Below are 14,309 nucleotides of genomic sequence, written 5' to 3'. Positions count from 1 at the left end.
TTGTCAGTTAAAGGCAGTGTTAGCTACGATGCTTGGCTAGGTTGTTGAACAGAGGTTTTTAATTTTAATATCTGAATATATCAATCTTTCCCTTAATGATTTGTGACTTTGTAAGAAGTCCTTTTCCATCCCAAGTTCATAAGACATTCTCAAAAAGATAATTTTAGATCTTTTATCCACTTGAAATCTATTTTTGTGTGTATGATAGGGATCTAATTTCAACGTTTTATGTGTAATGTACTAGAGCTACTTATCAAAGAGTCCATGCTTTCTTCAACGATTCTTAATGACACCTCTGTCATATATCAGGTTTCCATATACTACCATTCTGCTCCTTCCACTCAAGACAGGAATTGGTGGGTCATAGATTACAGACACCTTTAACTTTACTAGATATTGCCATATCGTTCTCTAAAATGGTTGTATTGATTTACAGTGCCAATCACAATAACAAAGTTTCCATTTCTTTTTTATTTTTTAATTTATTTATTTATTTATTTATTTTTGGCTGTGTTGGGTCTTCGTTTCTGTGCGAGGGCTTTCTCCAGTTGCGGCAAGTGGGGGCCACTCTTCGTCGCAGTGCGCGGGCCTCTCACTATCGCAGCCTCTCTTGTTGCGGAGCACAGGCTCCAGACGCGCAGGCTCAGTAGTTGTGGCTCACGGGCCTAGTTGCTCTGCAGCATGTGGGATCTTCCCAGACCAGGGCTCGAACCCGTGTCCCCTGCATTGGCAGGCAGACTTTCAACCACTGCGCCGCCAGGGAAGCCCCCAAGTTTCCATTTCTTCATGCCCTCACCAACTCTTTTTTGGGAAAAATTCCCTTGGTTTATTTATCTGTCCCTAAGCCAATATCACACTACCTTAGTTCAGATACATCTTTGCAATAAGTGTTGTTATCTGGTGAAAGAGGTCTCTTTCACCTGCTGGTCCCAAGAGCAGGATGAGAGACAGGTGAGGCAGAGCCAAACTTCCTCAGCTGTGCCTTAGCTGACCTCTGTCTCCTACTCACAGACACACATTGGCTAAATAAATGCTCATTGATGAGTGCTACTCAGGTTTTGTGGTTGTTTGTCATTTAGCATTAGAAGAATGTTGCAAAGATTAAATGAGCAAGTCCTTTGAAGTGCTTGGTACAAAGTAAGCCCTCTATAAATATAAGCTATAATATTATTCAATTTCAGTTAATGTCAGTGAATTAGCTGACTCACTCAAGTTGGAGACCTGGGACTCATCAATGATTCCTATACTGTCCCTTCACATGCAGTTACCAAGTCCACTGATTCTACTTCCTTGGTATTTCTCACACTGGTTACTTCTCCCTTTCCTTGCTGCCATGCTCTGGTTCAGGTCCTCATCGCTGCTTATATGGGTTACTGGGCTCCCAGCAGCCCCTCTTGTCCTTCCAATTCTTTCTCCATGGTACTGCCAGAATGATATTTCTAAGATAAATTTTAATCGTGACAGTTCTCGGTGCCTTCAGAATAATACACTTACTGGCTGTGTGACTGTGAGTAAGCTACTTAACGCCTCATGTCTTTGTCTCCTCATCTGTAAACTGGGGATCATTATAGTATCTCTTATAGCTGTTGCAAACATATGATCTAATTCATGTGTAGTGCGTGATAAGCACTCAGAAAATATTAGTTTCTCATTTTCGTTATTTGATACCTGTAATGGTTCTGTGATGCTGGTTTCGTCTCCAGCATCTTCATTACTTTCCTTCTTATTAACAGTATCTTAAGTCTCAGCTATGATGTTTGGGTTGGATTGACCCCATCCCAACTTTAGAGGTGAGTCCCAATTGACTTAAGCCAATCAGAGTATCCCATCACCTTAAGCCAAGTCAGACCAAAGAAAGCCAAAAAGGTTTAATTCCAGTGATTCAGTTTGCATTATTGAAAAGTGGACTCTCCTTCCCTGGAGATCCTGGACAAGAATAGTTGCAGCCCCAGGAGCTACAGGCTGCCATTGTCGGACCACAAGTAAAAAGCTAGCTTTATGAGGAAGCAACTCTACAGAGGGCAAACTGGAGGCTTGGAATGAAATATGATTGAGCTGCTGATTCAAGCCTCACCTGAAGCTAGCCCTCTATCTTGATTTTTCATGAGCCCGTGAGTTTGCTTTACTGTTTAGGCCAATTTTAGATGGGTTTCCTACTACTTGCAACATAGAATCTGACATATGGTGCCTGAAAATGGATTCTTGAGCACTCCCTCATCTTCAGGCCATATTGTTTTAAGTGACGTTGACTCTGAGGTCCATACTTGCTGTGGTGGATTGAATGGTGGCTCCCCAAAAGAAATGTCCATCTGGAGCCTGTGAATGTGACCTTATTTGTAAAAAGGGTCTTTGCCGATGTAATTAAATTAAGGACGTCAAAATGAGATATACTGAATTACCAGGGTGGGTCCTAAATCCAATGACAAGTGTCTTTATAAGAGACATAAGAGGACACGACACGGACAGAAAAGAGGGGAAGGCCATGTGAAGGCATAAGCAAATTTTGGAGTTATGCAGCCAACAAGCCAAAGACTGTCTGGAGCCACTAGAAGCTGCAAGAAGCAAGGAACGATTCTCCCCTAGAGTCTTCAACACTAGAGCCTAGGGGCACTTTGATTTCGGGCTTCTAGCCTCCAGAACCGTGACAGAATCAATTCCTATTGTTTTAAGCCATCAAGTTTGTGGTAATTTGTTAATTAGGAAACTACTACACTTTAGGTGGGCAATTTGCATATCTAGAACTGCCACAATGAGGGGACCCTCATCTCCAGGAATTTCTACCCTATATAGGAGAAGTTCCCTGAGTATATTTATTCACATCCTCGTCTTCACTATGGTTCTTCCGACTATATCTATAACACAAGATTACTTTCCATATCCACACCCTGAAATTTTATCTAGGTCTTTTTTCCCCCTTTTCTATCAAAAGTTAAACCAAAGTAGGGTGGCCATATGTGCCACTCTGCCTGGAACTGTTCCAGTTTATACCTCCTGTCAAGTGTTATTAACAGCACTCTTTCACTCTCAAAGTGTCCTAATTTGGTCAGTTAATTCTACAGTCACCCAAGTTTCAAGCTGTTAATGAAGTCTGTCAGCCTCTACCAAGCTCATTGTATTTGATACCTGTCATCACCTTCCTACTCACACTTCCTGAGGGAAGATGCCATGCCCAGAGCTCTGGTCCCTTAATGGCCAGCAACACATGTTTCCCCACTCATGATGGAATGGGGTGGTCAGAAGCAAGTGATTTTTGTCATGTGTCTTTAAAAGCTGAGCTGGATACATTAAATTCCTTTCTTAGGGATTTGAGATTGGGAAATGGAGAGACTTGGGTGATTAGGAACATAGCTATAGTGAAAGAGCACAAGGCAGCATTCAAGACTTGAGTAACAATCTGTTTGTCCCCCCAAGGAAAGGGATGGAGGGACTGTCAATACACCGCAGGCTTACACATCTGGAGTTGCGCCCTAGGGGGCGCCATTCACACAGAACGCCTGGTGACTGATGCTCCCTGAAGCTGTGCAATGCGGTAGCCTTGATTGTTTTGCTTCCTGGCATTTCTGTTCCAGTTCCGGTTGTTATATATTTCTATCAGTGGTTCTCAAACACTGCTGCGTATTAGAATTACCTGGGGAGTTTTAAAAATCCTGATTCCTAAGTCACACCCCACACTGAATACATGAAAATCACTTGAGTGAGAGCCAGATCTCAGTAGTTTTAAAAACTCCTCAGGTGAGGTGAACGTGTAGCCAAGTTTGAGAATCACTGATAACTCCCTAGTCCCCCTTCTCCGAGGTCATTCGAGTGGTCGCTGTTGCAACCAAAGGATTTGTATGCATTGCTCGTCCCAATCTTTTTAAGGAGCTTTGACACTTCCCTGGTGTTCTGGATAGCAGGATATGGTCTATGACAGTCTTCTTACGGACCAGCTGTCATAATCCTTATCTAGAAAAATCTCATGCACTTTGCCTGACACTCTAAATAATGAGGTAGTTAAATTGCTTGCTAATTTCATGAGCTGTTTGAAGAGCTCTTTGCATGAAAATGAGAATTATGTAAAACAGAATCTTGTTTTTGTTCATCCCTCCTGCTTCATTCCTCTTGGTGCTTCTGTGAACAGGATGAGTCATCTCTCAGCTACAACTGGACTGGAATTTCTTTTAAAATATACAGCAGACGTTGATTGTGCTTTTTTTTTCCTTCCAGTATTTCTTACTGGTTTCAGCCTGTTCATTTTCTATCATGTTTTTGTCCTTCTGCCTGGATATAAACATTCCTGTCTCAGTAGCAGCAGCTGGCAGATGCCAGAGGTTTATACAAGAGTATAGGGACATAAGTTAGGGACATAATTATATTTGGGAATGGCCACTTTGAATGACAAACTGATTCATGCTCTGGAATTTTCTTTATTAAATGGACCTGGAGGAACAGACTTTTCTGTCCACTGGGTGACTTCCTCCTATATTTGCTGGAAGAATCATTGATCATTTGTTATTATTAGCAGCGTCCACCCACCCAGCACCTGAACACCACTTTTAGAAATGAGATGAAATGATCTGATTCCAGAGAGAAAAATCTCTCATGATCAATAGTGACAGGCAGGACTGCCAGACAGCACCATGGTGATTTACTTAGTTCTCTCCGTGAAAAGGTAAAAGAAAAGGACGAGCTAAGCCTTTTCCAGGTAGACGTGAAGGCCTGGGCTCATGTATGGAGCTCCAAGCTCCAGCCTGTGATGGGCATTAATATTTCTTGGCTTTTCTATTGAATGCAATGCCCAGAGATTTGAACAGATGCCAGCCAAAGGAGAGACTGTGAGAATTCTGGGCCAGGCATTCTCTAGAAGAAAGAAAAGTACTCAGCAGTTTTAGAACACTCCATGCTCTTTCTGTCTTTGCTTTTTTAACACCTATCCTTCTTACCTGCCTGGTGAACTCGTTCTCATGCTTCAAGACCCAGCTAAAGCAGCACCTCTGTGAAGGCCCCTCTTATTTCCTCTGCTGGGACATGTGGATCTTAGCTGTAATATTATTATTGCACTTATCATTCTCTTAAGTTCACTTAGCCATGGCCTTTCTCATTCGTTTAAAAACGCTCTGGAAAATTCCCTGGTGGTCCAGTGGTTAGGGCTCCCTGCTTCCATTGCAGGAGGCATGGGTTAGATCTCTGGTCGGGGAACTAAGACCCCATAGGCCACATGGTGAGGCCAATAAATAAATAAATTTTTAAAAACCCTCTGAAGGTGGGACTGGCTCTCTGATGTGTCCCTTTACCCTGCAGCCTATAAAAGTGCCTGCTCTCACAGAGCTGGTACTCGAGAAATAGATGGTGGATTCAGAATACCACTAGAAGGAAGACAAGAATGAACAGTATTTAAGGATGGCTGTGTGCGCAGTACTTCCGTACGTCATCTTGTTAAATCTTCTTAACAACCTTATGAGGTAAATATAAACATAAGAAATATTAAGGGTCTTTCACTGCTAATAATGGGCAAGGGTCAGTGGGGCTCCCGACTCCCAATCACATTCTCTCTCCATTCCATGATAGCCTGAGCTACTCAAAAAGCCTCTTTTAAAATGGAACCAGATATTCCTTCAGATATTCCTTTTCCTGAAACAGAACATGCTAACGAGCACAATTCACTTCATTTGAAAATGGCCATTTTGACGACATTAACTTAATTTTAGTCTCTTACATGCAAAAACGTTGAAAAGCGTAGGTATCTGCAGATACATGGAGAAGTGGTTCTTTCAGGGAAAATTTAGCATGACTCATGCACATATTCAGTATATTAAATTAAAAGCATCAAGTGGTCTTATGAGATAGGAGCCCACAGTACGATGGGCTTCTTTCAAAAGGCCATTTAGAAATGCAGCACAGAGTGTGTTGGCATCTCTGAAAAGTGGACACAACCTGCAGTAGTAACAAAATGATCTCAATCCCACAGGACTGTAATAGAATGACCCCATCTATAGATGAGCTTAGAGGGGTAGGGTAGGAATAGTAAGGGCCACCATACGTTACTGACAATATGCCAGAGACTGTGATAAGCATTACAGGCCTCAGCTCATTGATACCCTGCAAGCAGGGTCTTGAAGAGTTTTGTACACCCATGTTCATAGCAGCATTATTCACAATAGCTAAAACATGGAAGCAACCCAAGCAATGGAGAAGCAAAATGTGGTATATAAATACAAAGGAATATTATTCATCCTTAAAAAGGAAGGAGGGCTTCCCTGGTGGCTCAGAATGGTTAAGAATCCGCCTGCCAATGCAGGGGACACGGGTTCGAGCCCTGGTCCGGGAAGATCCCACATGCCGCAGAGCAGCTAAGCCCGTGTGCCACAACTACTGAGCTCACGTGCCACAACTACTGAAGCCCGCGTGCCTAGAGTCCGGGCTCTGCGATAAGAGAAGCCACCGCAATGAGAATCCTGCACACTACAAGGAACAGTAGCCCCCGCTCACCACAACTAGAGAAAGCCCGCACAGCAACGAAGACCCAACGCAGCCAAACATAAATAAATAAAATAAATTTATCAAAATAAAAGGAAGGAAATTCTGACACATGCTATAACGTGGATGAACCTTCAGCACATTATGCTAAGTGAAATAAGTCAGCCAAAAGAAGACAAACACGTATGGTTCCTCTTACATGAGTTACTTGGAATAGTCCAAATCACAGAGATGGAAAGTAGAATGGGGGTTGCCAGGGACTGTGGAGAGTGGGGAGTTAATGTTTAATAGATATGGAGTTCCAGTTTGTGAAGAAGGAAAGAGTGCTGGAGATGGATGGTGGTGATGGGTGCGCACTATGAATGTATTTAATACCGTTGAACAGTACATTAAAAATAGTTAAGGTGGTACATTTTACGATATGCATATTTTATCACAATTAAAAAATGGAGAATCAAAACAAAAATAGAGTATATGTATGTATACAGGTATATTTGGAAAAAGGACGGAAACGGGGAGGGAAGGATACACAGCAGATTGATAACATTGGTTCCCTCCAGGGTTGGGGTGCGATGGGAACCAGGATAGGGGAGGGGGGCGCAGATGGAACTTAAGCCTTATTTGTAATGCAAAATGGATGCCTCCTTCCTCCTTTTCTCCCCCTCTGCCTCCTGGTTCATTCCAAACCCCGTTCTACCAGGAGCGCGTCTGACTGGCAGCCTCCAAACCACATCCTGAAGCCTAAGTACTTGGAGGCCTGGGAAATGTCGATTTTAGCTTCCCGCCTTCCCCTGTTGTGATAGAAAAGGGCTGGGCAGCCTGTGAGCTTATCAATACACACAGTAATATTCCAGGCAACGAAGGCTCCGGCCAATTGCCAAATAAAATCAAGCCAAAGAGAAAACAATGGAAGTGTGAATCACATGGATTTTTGTATGATTTCTTATTCCACGAAGTCAACTATAGTCTGAAACTGTAATAGTATGAGCACACAAGAGAAAGAAGTGCACACAAACTCTTGACCTCTATGAACCCTGACATTTCTGCCCTCCTCCCAGGGGGGCCCCCCCTCCACCCAACTTCCTGAAAGACCCACTCTCACCTCCTCTTGGGATGTTTTCATTCTCTGTCATGAAGAAAAGCACCACGATGAAATAATTCAGAGAAATATTTAGGAACAAAGATGTTCATCACCAAGTTACGTATCATCATAAAACTGAAAATATTTTATATATTCAAAAACAGGAGAGTAGTTTTATTTACGTATTTATGGACTGAGGAAAAAGTCAAAAGCAACATTTCAAAATGTTGCATACAATTATGGGTATTTTCTTTTTTTTTTTTTTTAGATTTATTTATTTATTATTATTTTTGGCTGTGTGGTTGGATCTTCATTGCTGCATGTGGACTTTTCTCTAGTTGCGGCGAGCGGAGGCTACTCTTTGTTGCGGTGCACGGGCTTCTCATCGCGGTGGCTTCTCCTGTTGCGAAGCATGGGCTCTAGGCATACGGGCTTCAGTAGTTGCAGCACGCAGCTCAGTAGTTGTGGCACACGGGCTCAGTAGTTGTGGCACATAGGCTTAGTTGCTCCACGGCATGTGGGATCTTCCTGGACCAGGGCTCGAACCCGTGTCCCCTGCATTGGCAGGCGGATTCTTAACCACTGCGCCACCAGGGAAGTCCCATGGGTATTTTCTTTGTAGTTCTTTTTTTATTTTCCAAATTTTCCACAGTGAGTTTGTAATGATAATCAGAAATATAGTCATTTGCATTTTTAAAAAAGAAACACATATACCCATCCTATCTTCCACCACTCTTGCTGCCTGTGGTATGGAGTTTCATCTCTTCATCAGGTTCATTTTCCAGACAAGAAGTTATGCTCTGCTCTGCCTGCTTCCATCTCACTTTCCATGTCTGAAATCCTTTTGTGTCTGTTGAGAGCAGCTCCCTCCCCACTCCTCACCCCTGCACCAGGGGAAGATTAGGCTTTTAGGATTTAGGGATGGAGAATTTTCAGGTGCTCAAGGTTAATCCCACTGGCAAAGGCCATGGATAGGTGGAGGGAGAGACTTTGGTGCAGAACTAGACCAAGGCACAACCTGAACCCCACAGATGCCCGTGTCACCTCCCCTGTCAGGAGCTGTCCAGTGCCATCCAGTTGAGTTCCCAGTTCCCAGCTTCCGAAGCCACCCAAGTCAGTAAATGGATCAAACAGAAAGTGAGACGGCGTGAGATGTGATGACTAGGAGAACCCTGCGAGGAAGGACCCCCACAGACCCCCTCTGCTACTGTCATTTAATTACCTGCCACAGTCTGGTAATTCCGGCCTCGTTGGCCATCCTTAATTTCACCTTTCAGATCAAAGGTCTAGTCCCTGGCTAGAAATTCTTTATTCCTGTTTTCGATAGTATCTTCATAGCAGGGGAGTAAGTCTCCCACAGGCTGGAGTCAGAAGGCTATGCTGTCACCTGCAGACATCTCCAGGGGCATGAGGAATGTCAGTGATAAGGAATTATTTACTGGGTACCTACAGAATGTAGCGCCCTCTGGGCACCCAGCCCTGAAGGAAGAGCAGGAGGACAGGCACTAAGGGGCGAGAGATAGCAGGGTCAGAAATGGGGACACTGGGGGTTAGATCAGAGAACTGGGCTTGCTGACCAGGAGGCATCTGGAAAAAATTGCAAAATGCTTTCAGGGCAGAATGATAAGCCTAGTGACGGGTGGTGCTTCCAGCCTGAACTCCACCCCTTGGTGACTGAGCTCTGCCCCTTGGTGACCGAGCTCTGCCCCTTGGCTGCGCAATAGCCCTGGGAGATGACCAAGACTCCAGCAGCTCAGGCCACCAAGAGGAAGGTGTGGTGAGGAAAGGGACAAGCAACACAGACTTTCTGAGGAACTTCTGCCTGTTACTTAGGACAGTTAGGACATCTGAGGGTCAGGCAGCTTAACGTCCCCTGCCAGCGAGAGAGGGCTACTGTCTAGTAGCTAGTGAGGCAGGACAAGGGCAGGGCAGGGACAGCAGGACCCAACACGTTTGTGCTGAATCGGGAGGAGACAAACACACCAGCTAAAGAGGGGGCTGCTGCAGAGGTGGAGAAACCGTGGCAGGGTGCCCGTTCTGTCCTTGGACCAACTGAGATGAAGGTCTCCCTCACCAATTTATCAGGAGTGACAGTACAAGGGAAAGCCCCCCCTGAAAGCCAGACTGTAAGCTCTGCTAAGTTCCAAGAAAGCACTGACTGGGTGTGTTTTCTTTACCATTCCATCTGCAGTCCCAAGGTTGTGTCTGAAACATCATAGATGCTCAGAAAATATTTGTTGTCCAGAGGGAGAAACAAACAAAGTGGAAACCTAGAGCCTAGAAAATCTGCACATGGAGGGTGGACAATTTCGTACTTCTCTCTGTTCACATGACCTGGATTCCAGGCCTTTCTGAGTATGTGACTTTGGACAAGTTACAACTTCTCAGATCTGGTGCTTTGTTTTGGTTTGGTTTCTCATTTGTAAAGTGGAGATAATAATACTTCATAGGGTTCTTGTAAGGGTTAAATGAGGTAATGTATATCAAAGTGATTTGTAAACTGTAAAGTGTTAGATAAATGTTAACGTTTGCTCTTTTGTGAGGATGATTTGATGATTGTGAGGCTGGTGATAGCAATGACGGTCATGATGATGGTTTCTTTTGGAAGAGAATGATGTGAAATGGTGAAGTGAGCTTTCGAGTATTTCATACGTGGAACAGGAGTGGATGTATTGATGGGAAAGAAAGGTTCACAGGAGCCAGAGACCCCAATGCAGGATTTTGCTCACATGGGCTTGTATAGTCACCCTTTATGTTTGTTAGTTTTGAACCCCAGATTAGGGAAACTCATTTAAGGCAAGGGGTGTCTTTTGCTCCTGCTACTTCTCCATGCCCCTTACATAGTACATTGCTCATAACAAGCAGTAAACATTTGTTGGGAAAAAATAATGAATGAATGATTTGATGAAGGGTGACATAGCTACAGTAGGCAAAGAGAAATGAAAATATTAGCTGGGCAGAGATTGCTCCCTGAAAGTAATTTGTTCAGGCAGAATCAAAACTGATCTTGTCACTTCCTGATTTAAAAACTCCACTGTCCCTTCACTGCTCAAAAAACAAAGTCCAAGAGTATTAGGAGGGCATAGAAGGTCTTTCTGAAACTGGATCCAACCTATCTCTCTAGCCTCATCTTCCTTCCATCACTCCATCTCGCCAAACCCTAATTCCTTCCACAGCTGTCTTGACTCAGCCGACATGCTAACAAGGCTGAACTCCTTAGGGTTCCCTGGACATGCCAGACCTTTGCATCGGCTATTTCCTCCCATTGGCAAACTCCTATGCACCCGCGGAGATACAGCTTCAATGCTCTCTGTTTTGGAAAGTGATCCCTGATATCCCAGGCATTTATTCATTCACAGAACTAGTGTTTCCTTAGCACCTGTGTATGAGCAGGCCACACAAGATGGCTGTTCTCTTGCTCTCTGTACATCCCCTACTTGACCAGTCTCTGCTTCACCTACACCCTACTCACCTGACCAACCTTCCCTCTAAATCATAGAGCCTAATCAGTAAATGCCTATGTACTTGCCCCCAGCCCCAGCTAGTGATTGTTCTAATCTTTAGATCAGAACTACCTCCACTATGATAGTTTATCAAAGGGGCAGTGAGGCGCACCCCTCTGCTGCTTTCCCTGGCAACCCATGAGCCAACCTGACATCAACTCCCCCTTTAACTGGTCATCTCCCTCTTCCCCTGGTAGCGAAGGCCACAGCCATGTCCTCACCGTCTGCCACACGCAGTGGGGTGTCACTCCAGTACCTTGCTTCAGACATGTAAGATCCCCCATCCATTAAACCACTGATGTCTCTGTCACTGACTCTGGGCTCTTTCTTTGGTCTTGTGGTTGGGCAAGTACAGGGATTGCAGGCCTGCAGGGTGCAGCCTAACAACCTGCTGTGAACCAGATATTGTTCTAAGTGCTGGACATAGCAGTGAACACATCAGACCAGATGTCCGTCCTCATGGAGCATTCATTCAAATAAGAAGGGGGTGGAAATTAAAAACAAAAGAAAGAAAATCAATGTATACTATGTTAGCATGTAGTAAAAGTGAGGGGGATGGGGGACTGAGGAAGGGGTTGAGAATTCTATTGTATTTAGGGTGATGTATCAGTCAGGATAGGCTGGGTTATGTTGCAATAACAAACAACCCCCTAAAATCTTAGTTTTGTAACAAAGATTTGCTTCTAGCTCATGCTACATGATCACAGAAGTTCAGCTGGGACTTAGCTCCACGTTCCTTACTGTGAAGATAAGCCCAAGCGAACGTTTCTTTTTTCTTTTTTTTTTAATTTTTATTTTATATTGGAGCATAGTTGATTAACAATGTTGTGATAGTTTCACGTGTACAGCAAAATGATTCAGTTATACATATACATGTATCTATTCCTTTTCAAATTCTTTTCCCATTTAGATTATTACAGAATATTGAGAAGAGTTCCCAAGCAAACATTTCTGATTGCTCTGACAGAAGCTAGAGAAAAGGAGGGGAAGCACGCACCAGCATTAAGGGTTTCACCTGAAAATGGTGCAAGTCCTATCTGCTCACGTTTCATTGGCCCAAATGAGTCACATGGTCACACCTGAGTTAAACAGGATGTGGAAAGGCAATCCTACCATCTTCCTAAGAAGACAGAACTGAGCTTGTGTGAACAGACCTAATGATTGCTACACGTGGTCGAGGAAGGACTCTCTGATGATAAAGGGACACTTAGGCAGAAAACTCAAGAAAGTAAGAGCTTGCTGGTAGATATTCGGGGCGGAGGACTTCATCCTTCTGGGTTCTCAGGCCAAACAGCTTAGAGACATCCTGACTCTTTCTTCTCTCCCTCTCACAGCCCACAGCAAATCCATCAGCAAATCCCATTGGCTATACCTTCAAAATACATCCAGATTTGAGTGCCGCTCACTGCCTGCACCTCTGGTTCAAGCCTCACCATCTCTCCTCTGGATTACTGCAGTAGCATCCTAATTGTTCTCGCTGCTTCTGCCTATGGCCCCTGCAGTCTGTTCTCCCCACAGTGACCAGAGGGACCCTTTTCAAATTTAAGTCAGAGCATGACACTCCTCTGCCCAAACACTTGTATGGCTTCCCATCTTTCTTGGAGTAAAAGCCACATAGTCCTTACAGAGCCTCACGCCGTCCACACCCCACCCACCCAGTCCCACCCTGCATGCTCTCTGCTGTCATCCACAGCTCTCCCTCTCACTCACCTGGCTTCTGTGATTTATCATCCAATTTGTTCAATAAGGATTTGAGCGCCCATTCTGTCTTAGACACCAAAATATAAGCCGGCAAACATAGTTAAAAACAGAGGTCTACACTGTACTATACTCAGTCTGTTTTCCTGTATCTCCCCCCTACTACACTAGTACCTCTGTTTCCATGTTATTCATCTGTGTATCTATATGCCCAGCACTATGCTTGGCATGGCCTTGTAAGTGATTGATACATATTTGAGCAGAGGATGGACAGATAAATTAGATAGATAGACAGACAGACTGACTTCAACTTTATTGGAATTATGGCATGTGCTGTGGATTCTCTGAGGTGGAATACACCAGTCTCTAACAGCTGAGGCCATTTGCAAGGAGAGCCTAACAGCAGAGGGCCCTATCTGAATTTGATCGGCATTTTCAGGGAGACTATAAAAATGAACAGACTTTCGTGTATGAAAAAAAAATAGATTCCAGATCTGAAATGATTTAGTCTTGCTAGATGAGTCAACCCTAAGAAAGAAACATGGGTTCAAGTGGTCAACCACAGTCCATTTACACACCCCTTGGTTTGACTTGAACTTTGAGGAAAGAAGATGGGTTGATGAGGTCAGAAATAAAAGTAACATATGACCTGTAATATTGGAGGAGAGGGTACGAGGGCCCATCAAAACTCTATTGATTCATTTATTTTTTATTTTTTAAAGATTTATTTATTTATTTTTGGCTGCATCAGGTCTTAGTTGCAGCATGCGGGATCTTTGTTGAGGCATGCAGGATCTTTCGTTGCGGCACATGGGCTCTTCATTGTGGCATGCAGGCTTCTCTCTAGTTGTGGCACCCGGGTTCCAGAGCGCATGGGCTCTGTAGTTTGTGGCACGCGGGCTCTCTAGTTGAGGTGCATAAGCTCAGTAGTTGTGGCGCGTGGGCTTAACTGCCCTGAGGCATGTGGGATCTTAGTTCCCTGACCAGGGATCGAACTCGCATCCCCTGCATTGGAAGGTGGATTCTCTACCACTGGACCACAGAAAAGTCCCCAAAACTTTACTTAAACTAATAAGTTTTCTGTCTACAGCTTGTGGTGAAAATCCTCAAATGTGAGTATATAATCTTTCCACTTCCACCCACATCAATTTCAGAGAACTCAAATTATTAGTGTGGCCCAGAAGCAAGTTTATTTAAATTGCAGACTGTAATTTTGCTAAGAGAAATGCTAGTATTTAAAGTAAAACTAGAAATGAAATTCATCCAGAAGATACCAAAAAAAACAATAAGATTCTTAATAGATTCCCCTACAGAGATGATTCCTTCCCCCTTGGAAAGAAGAAAGTTAGTCCCTCTGATTGGAAAAGAGACAGCATGTGGTCGTACTGCATTTCATGGAGATGCGCTCCTGTGGCTGGCTCACCTTCTGCCGTCTTCTGCCACGTGATTGGGAAGTTTGCCTTCCTAGCGCTAGCTGAAAGGAAGAGAGTCAGAGCAGTCTTCAGGAATGTGGGGAGAGCACCAGCTGAGTCAGGAAGTCCTGGGCCCCACAGGTTGTTGACAGAGAACTC

Source organism: Balaenoptera borealis, assembly GCF_965194805.1.
Source record: "Balaenoptera borealis genome assembly, chromosome: 18".
In the NCBI taxonomy this organism is placed as follows: Eukaryota; Metazoa; Chordata; class Mammalia; order Artiodactyla; family Balaenopteridae; genus Balaenoptera; species Balaenoptera borealis.
This window is presented reverse-complemented; position numbering follows the sequence as displayed.